The sequence below is a fragment of the Penaeus chinensis genome, chromosome 31, assembly GCF_019202785.1.
Source record: "Penaeus chinensis breed Huanghai No. 1 chromosome 31, ASM1920278v2, whole genome shotgun sequence".
Taxonomy (NCBI): Eukaryota; Metazoa; Arthropoda; class Malacostraca; order Decapoda; family Penaeidae; genus Penaeus; species Penaeus chinensis.
Genome location: NC_061849.1, coordinates 24,314,214 through 24,321,713, shown reverse-complemented (window position 1 = coordinate 24,321,713; position 7,500 = coordinate 24,314,214). Strand labels below are relative to the sequence as shown.

At 48.0% G+C, this 7,500-nt stretch overlaps 1 pseudogene; it reads left to right on the top strand.

The window, feature by feature from the left end:
• The window catches only part of LOC125042098, a 21,412-nt pseudogene extending 18,564 nt beyond the window's left edge, over positions 1–2,848 (top strand).
• The last annotated feature ends 4,652 nt before the right edge of the window (positions 2,849–7,500 follow it).

Genomic DNA, 7,500 nt, shown 5'->3' with positions numbered 1-7,500 from the left:
AAAGAAAAAGAAAAAAAAATCCAACTCACGATGAAAATATAAACATCAACGGCTACGCTCTTGCGAATGTAACTCTTTACGAGAGAATGAACCCGCAGTTTCGAATCGTTAATCAGATGCTTCGTTATATTGCTTCGGTGTCTCGTTCCTATTCGGCGCCAGTTTATCTCAGTCTGGCGTGGAAAATTCGCACAATGTATGCCCAGCGCTACACCGTCTCATCCTTTTAAGAAACCTAGATGCTCTCAGGGGTTTTTGAAAAAAAAAAAAAAAAAAAAAAGTCAAGACATGCAAGGTAAAGATTGCGGAGATTTAGGAAAAATAATATGAATATTTAAGCGAGAGTGAGAGAGAGAGAAAGAGGTACAAAAAGTTAATAGATGCAACTGCCGTAATGATTTACACCCCCCCCTCCCTACCCCCGCTTTAAAAGATGAATTCGAAGACTGGGTTAATCAAAATGAATATTTCCCGTCATGCACCGAGTACATGGGAGAGAGAGAGAGAGAGAGAGAGAGAGAGAGAAAGAGAGAGAGAAAGAGAGAGAGAGAGAGAGAGAGAGAGAGAGAGAGAAGAGAGAGAGAGAGAGAGAGAGAGAAAGAGAGAGAGAGAGAGAGAGAGAGAGAGAGAGAGAGAGAGAGATAGGTAAATAGATAGATAGATAGGTAGATAGATAGATAGATAGAGAGAGAGAGAGAGAGAGAGAGAGAGAGAGAGAGAGAGAGAGAGAGAGAGAGAAGAGAGAGAGAGAGAGAGAGAAAGAGAGAGAGAGAGAGAGAGAGAGAGAGAGATAGGTAAATAGATAGATAGATAGGTAGATAGATAGAGAGAGAGAGAGAGAGAGATAGAGAGAGGTAGATAAATAGATAGGTAGATAGATATATAGATAGAGAGAGAGAGAGAGCGTTTTCTCTTTCAGTGCAGTGACCCTCCGTTGTCCTTTCCTATTCAACCTCTCCCCTCTCCCTCTCTCCTTACCCATACAGTACGGCCTTCTCTCCCCCTCTCCCCCTATTTTCCCTCCTCCTCCCTTCTTTCCGCCCCCATTTCCTTTCTCTCCCTCCTTCCCCACTTCCCTCTTAAATTTCCCTCCCCCTCCCTCCTTTATTCTCCCTCCTATCTCTCTCCCCTCGGACCCCACTTCTCCCCTCCCTCCTCCCCCATGTCCCCTACCCCTCCCACCTCCTCCTCCACCCCTCCCACCTCCTCCTCCACCCCTCCTCCTCCACCCCTCCCACCCCCTCCTCCACCCCTCCCACCTCCTCCTCTTCCTCCACCCCTCCCACCTCCCCCTCCCCTCACACCTCCCCCATGTCCCCTACCCCTCCCACCTCCTCCTCCACCCCTCCCACCTCCTCCTCCACCCCTTCCACCTCCTTCTCCTCCACCCCTCCCACCTCCTCCTCCACCCCTCCCACCTCCTCTTCCCCCTCTCCTACCTCCTCCTCCACCCTTCCCACCTCCTCCTCCCCCCCTTCCACCTCCTTCTCCTTCACCCCTCCCACCTCCCCCTCCACCCCTCCCACCTCCTCCTCCACCCCTCCCACCTCCTCCTCCACCCCTCCCCCCTCCTCCTCCACCCCTTCCACCTCCTCCTCCACCCCTTCCACCTCCTCCTCCACCCCTCCCGCCTCCTCCTCCACCCCTTCCACCTCCTCCTCCACCCCTCCCGCCTCCTCCTCCACCCCTACCACCCCCCTCCTCCATTCCTCCCACTACCCACCTCCTCCACCACCCCTCCCGTCCTCTCCCCACCCCTTCCCGCCTCCTCCTCCACCCCTCCCGCCGCCCCTCCACCAAACCTCACCACCGTCCTCTCCACCCCTCCCTCCTCCTCCTCTCTCCCATCCTCTCCACCCTCCCTCCTCCTCCACAACAGCGCAATTCAATAAGAGGGGAAGGTAAGTAGAAAAACGTGGTAAAAAGAAGTGGAAATAAAATAACGCGGAATACACGAAACCAAAGAAGGGACACAAAGAGAGACGAAAAGAGGCGTAATCAATAAAGAAAAATGAGACACGACACGAATTTAAGTAATAGCATTTATAAATATAAGAAGTAGAGAGCTAAAAAGTCAAGCCCACGACGTAAATAGTTCCCCATAACAAAACATATTAACCCAACAAACCCAAGAGTACAAGAATAAGAAACACAATAGTAAACATAAAGTGGAATCAAAAACGTCGAGCATCACAAAGAAAACCAACAAAGTCAGGCAAAACAGACAGTTGTCCAAGGCAAAAAAAGTCAGGAACGCAATCCAGAGTCACGTGCCAGGTTCCGAAGGCACACCCAAAGCAGTGCTCCCAGACCACGCATATGGAGATCAGAACACCCAAAAAACCCCAAAAAACACACAACACCGACTACCAAAACCAAACACCTTAAAGAACACACAACTCCAACACACCGATGAGGTAAGAGACCAAGCAAGAGCAAGAGAAAGCGCAGACAAAAGACAAGAAAAACCGTTAAGATAGGGAATACCGAAAAACAGCGAAAAGCACACTACACGAAAGGAAACCAAGATAAAGATCCGCGCGAAGAGCGATCAGGAAAAGAACGGCCCGCGCTAACTAAAAACAACAAAGCTCAAAAAAGAATATGCCAGGAACGAAGAGCGAGGAAAGAGCAAACGCGACCAAAGTACGGCTCGCGCACAGCATCCACGACAGCACATAAAAAACGAAGGCCGCAAACTCTTGAGAGTGATAATACTGGAAAAACTATACAAGATGAGCTGAAATGTATGATCGAAACAATAACTAAAAAGAGGACAGACACAAAGGCTCAAAGTGCCAATACAGTTGTTCACAAAAGCCACCAAAAATTCACTTCGCCAGTTTGAGAACACATTGGTAGAGGAGAGCTACTTTAACAAAAGTGAGAATAAAATAGCGTGTCGTTATCATGGATGAAGATATGATAAAGAGTGTAGAGGTAGATGACAACAGCAAAACCACAAACAACAAGTATTTAAGTGTAATAGTGGTATAATAGGAAAGAATAAAGATGACGACAGCCACAAAGCGACAGGCGAGAGACACAACAGCGAGAAAAGTCACGAAATTATTTGGTTAACCAGAGACAGAAAGAACGAAGAAGGCAAATGTAGAGAGCAGCGAAATGGAATAGCGAACACAAAATGCACATAGGAGAAATGGAGAAGGGAGAAAAGAACAAAATAAAGGCTAGGGGTCGTAACATAAAATAACAGAAGCAAATGGCACAACAGAGCGCCGAAGTAATGCGAAAAGCAAAAAAGAGACAAATACAGAAACGCCATCCGAGGAATCCAGAACCCAAAATAGACGAGTGGAACATCAGTAACAGAACACGTAGCAGACACCATTCGTATCAATAGTCGATGACAAAACGCGGAACAATACTAGTGCGGACACGAACGCAGGCCAAAAGACCAAACATCTCCAGCTTACGGAGAGAAGATCGGTAAGGATCGATAAGAAAAGCAAAGTGAGATCGAACGAATGAGAACAGAGCCATCTGAGAAGAGGTCCAAAGTACAGACTCAGGCAAGAATGGAACGACAAATCGCAGAATCCAAACGAGAGAATCAAACAGGGGATCACAGAAGCAGATGCGACTGCCAAAACCTGAAAAATTAGGAGATAGCATTTGACAAATAGGAATAAACTGAGATGGAGGAGCCCCAAAAAACAATGTCCAGAGCGAAGAAGGCGATCTCACGCACGAAGTGTAGACACCGCACACGAAAATCTCGCGAGACCCAGCAGTATCCAACGCGGCACTAGGAACAAAAGGCACGATTTAAGTAATTATTTAGGAGCCTTAGCCGAAGCGCGTATGGGACGTGAACAAAAGCCTAATAATAAGGACAAAGACAGAACACAAAGATAAGCACAACGCAGAAAAGAAAAACATACAAGATGACACCGTAGAGCAGCAAAAAATGAAGAAGGAACAAAACTCGCAGCACAGTCAAAGAAAACCCGGAATAAAAGCGGAAGCCAGGTATCAGCCTAGAAGGCTCTCCACCCAAAAGAAGCGGCAAAGCAGCGCGCGAAAAAAAAAATGCTATAACGAGCACGATATATAAACCGCCGAACCAAAAACACGCAATAGCCCAAACGCCCGAATAAATAGGCAAACAACTCCAAGTCCAACCATGCGCAAACACTCAAACACCAGAACGAAAAGAGCTCTCCCAAACGACGTAGGAAAGACTGGGAAGGTTAAGGTGAAGAACAATAAATCGCGGGTCAGGAACTGTCGCAGATCGGGGGAGTGTTGATTGAAAGCCGATAGCAGGCAGAAGACATAGATACAGCTGGGTCGGAGGAAATTCGGAAGAGGTAAGGGGAGTAGAAGCAGTATGCCATCGACAAAGATAAACGCGGAAATGAATACTGACATAAGTATTTAATACATATCGCTCGCAGAACAAGCAGCGCAAGTATAAAAGCATTTAAATTAAGGTAAGACCTAGCGACAGCAACACCAAAGAAGCAAGACGCACATCAGCATGTCCGAGAACGCTCCAAAGTCACAGAACGACAACAAGAACACAGTAGATATAAAAAAAAGAAAGTACAACACAACAAAAGCGCATCCAATAGAAAGGGTTCTTACCGACCGACCTCTCCACTAACACCAACAGTTATCAATTAATAATTGCAAAACACCTTTTAAAGCCGAGACAGCCAAAATAACAAGACACAAAGCGACACACAAGATACAGAAAAATCGAATACCAAGGGAGGAGGTTGGGAGTGGAATCAGAGTAGAAGGAAAAATAGGGATTAGACCAGACATCAACTTGTAACGCGATGGTGTACAAGAGAGAGCAGAGGATGGAAGCCGGGGAATATAGTTTGTTGACGATGACGAAGTGGTTGCTGAGAAGGACGAGTAGAATATAACGGGGATTTGCTAAAATAGGATAGTGAGAGAATACAGAGCGGAACCAGAGGAAGGAAAAGATAAGTGTAAATGAGCAATGTGGCAGAGCGAAAACAGGGCACAAAAGAGAATGGCTGAATATATCACTGCACTTATAATATAGTTACCAACAATAGACCTAAGAAGAGCAGAGTTATTAGTACAGAACACAGTTTGGGGAAGAGCTGATAAAGAGACTAACATAAAAAGTAACGTAGAAACAAAGACGAAAAATAAAAGCAGTAAAGGTATGATTATAATGGTAACGTTTAGTCGACTCTCCTCCAAACCATAAAAGGGCAATGCGCAAAAGAGAGCGATGCCAAACAGAGCACACCAAAAGAATCCGGGACAGAAGACAAAGGAAGAGGGAAAATAGTGTGAGATCCAAATATTAAGTGGTGAAAGAGAAAAAAAATTTAAGAATGGGGTAGCGTACGAGACTGCCGCCAAGCAAAAAAGAATGGCTCGCCAGACCAGGCTCTACAGTCCAACTTCCATCAGCGAAGAAACGGGTGACTGATGACGTTTGCGAATGAATGGACGCTGGAGAAGGCAGGGCCCTCGCCCCCCACAGAATAATATATGAATTCCCGACACAAAGCGGAGCCGAAGATACGTGAGCTTAGGTGCGTCCAGTTGCAAAAGGGCGATCATCCAAGAAAAATTAACTCTCATCCCTCAACCAACCATTACGCCCATTAAAAGGTCTTATCCACTAGTGCCTGTAATCACCAAAAGGCTAGAATGGGGCTCACCCTCCCATAATAAAACTCAAACTAGGAGACGTTTCGAATGCACCATTATTATCCTCCCTCTGCGGACTAAAATAGGTCCACACCTCGATTCCCGGTGGAGGGACCAACAAGGCTGTCCCTGGGATAAGTGATACTGAGAACACAAAACAACACTGGAGTTCAGCCGTAGGCCTCTGCAGACTCAGCTGACGCGCATGCGGAAGATGAAAGTGGTTATAGAGAAGTAAGAAGTCTGAATACATGAAACAAGCACTATCAAAGGCGTCATACGAGCCAAGCCGTAAGCAAGACAAAAAGAAAGGAAAGACCCGGCAGGCAGGCAGGGAGGGCTGAGAAGACGGAGGTGAGGAGATACAGGCTCATGGGGGGAATACGGAAACACCCTAAGAGATAAATCGGGAAAAATGACGCAAACATGAGGGAGAGGACATATCCAAAGCAGTAGAAAAGTGATGGGGCGCGATGAGAATGAAGGGGAGGAAAGGGGGAAACCGATATGTAGGAGATCAGGAGAAGCTAGAGCCAGGGAGGGGAGGGGGGGGATTCTGTAGGGGGAGCGCGACACGGAAATGGGGAATTAAACATGGCCTAGGACGAATCGGGGACACGAGAAAAAACTAGGGACCTTCCGAAGCACCCTTGCGCGCCAACATTTGCACGGACCGGGCCATCGCGGGTAGGGGACAAGCCGCCTAACAAATCTGCCCACACGGGAATCAAAGACTACACAGGAAAAGCCAACACACAACATAAAAAATAGCTAGACAAGGAGGAGGCGTGAGCCCGATGGTGAGGGAAGACTGCGGACCTGGTTCTGAGCACCACCAGGAGAGAAGGGCGGAGGGGAAGAGGTAGGAGGAGGAGGAGAGGAGGGTGGAGGAGGGAGGTGGGATGTGCGGAGAAATGGAAATGGAGGTGGGCTGTATCCGGGTGGAGATGACAGGGCCACACAACGCGATGAGGCGGGAGGAAACATTGGTCCACAAAAAGAATAATAGACAGGGTAAAATTTCAGGTGGAGAGGAGGGATAACAGGAAGTAACACGAGTGTAGTTTAAGGTAGACGACGAACGAAGACGCGACCGAAAGTTCGTCTAAATCATTCGTGGTAAACGCGACCAAAAACTAAGCGCCCCGCGAAAGTGGGCGGCAGTCGAACAGCGCGAGGACGGTGAAGGTAAAAACAAATATAGTAAGCGTCAGAGTGACCTCGTATGGGCGAAGACACCCAAGTAAGAATAAACACAAAAAACACGGGGAGACGGGCCGGGATCTCAGGGATAGGCCACTATAAAGAAAAAAATAAAGGCTAAGGAGGACATGCAAACCATAGAAGGGGAATACCATTGATAATGGAAAGATCAAAAATAGAAGTAAGAATGCGAGAAGACTGGGAGGAGATACAAATTGGGGGCCGAGGCGAGCGAGGGGGCTACGAAGGTGGGAAGTCGCGCGTCCCCCCGCCGCACGGAGGATCCACCCTAGGTGTAGTGAACCAGGAGTGGTTGTCTGGCCCCCTACCCCCCCCAGCCCACACACACGCCCGTTCCCCAGAGCAGCATCCCACAAAGCCCACCTACCGCTAAATCCGCGGAGTCACAGTAAAGTACAAGGATCGACAATAAGAGGTACAAGAAGAGAAAAAAGTCTAAACTGCAACCACCAAAGACACGCCCGATCTCCCCACCCCCATTCCACCTTGCGTCGGACCCCTCCCACCCATCTCCGCCCCATCTCCACCGTACCCCAAGCACGACCTCTCCCCAAAAGCAACCCCTATCTCCAACAAAACCCCCCAACACATCACACAAGAATCTGCACA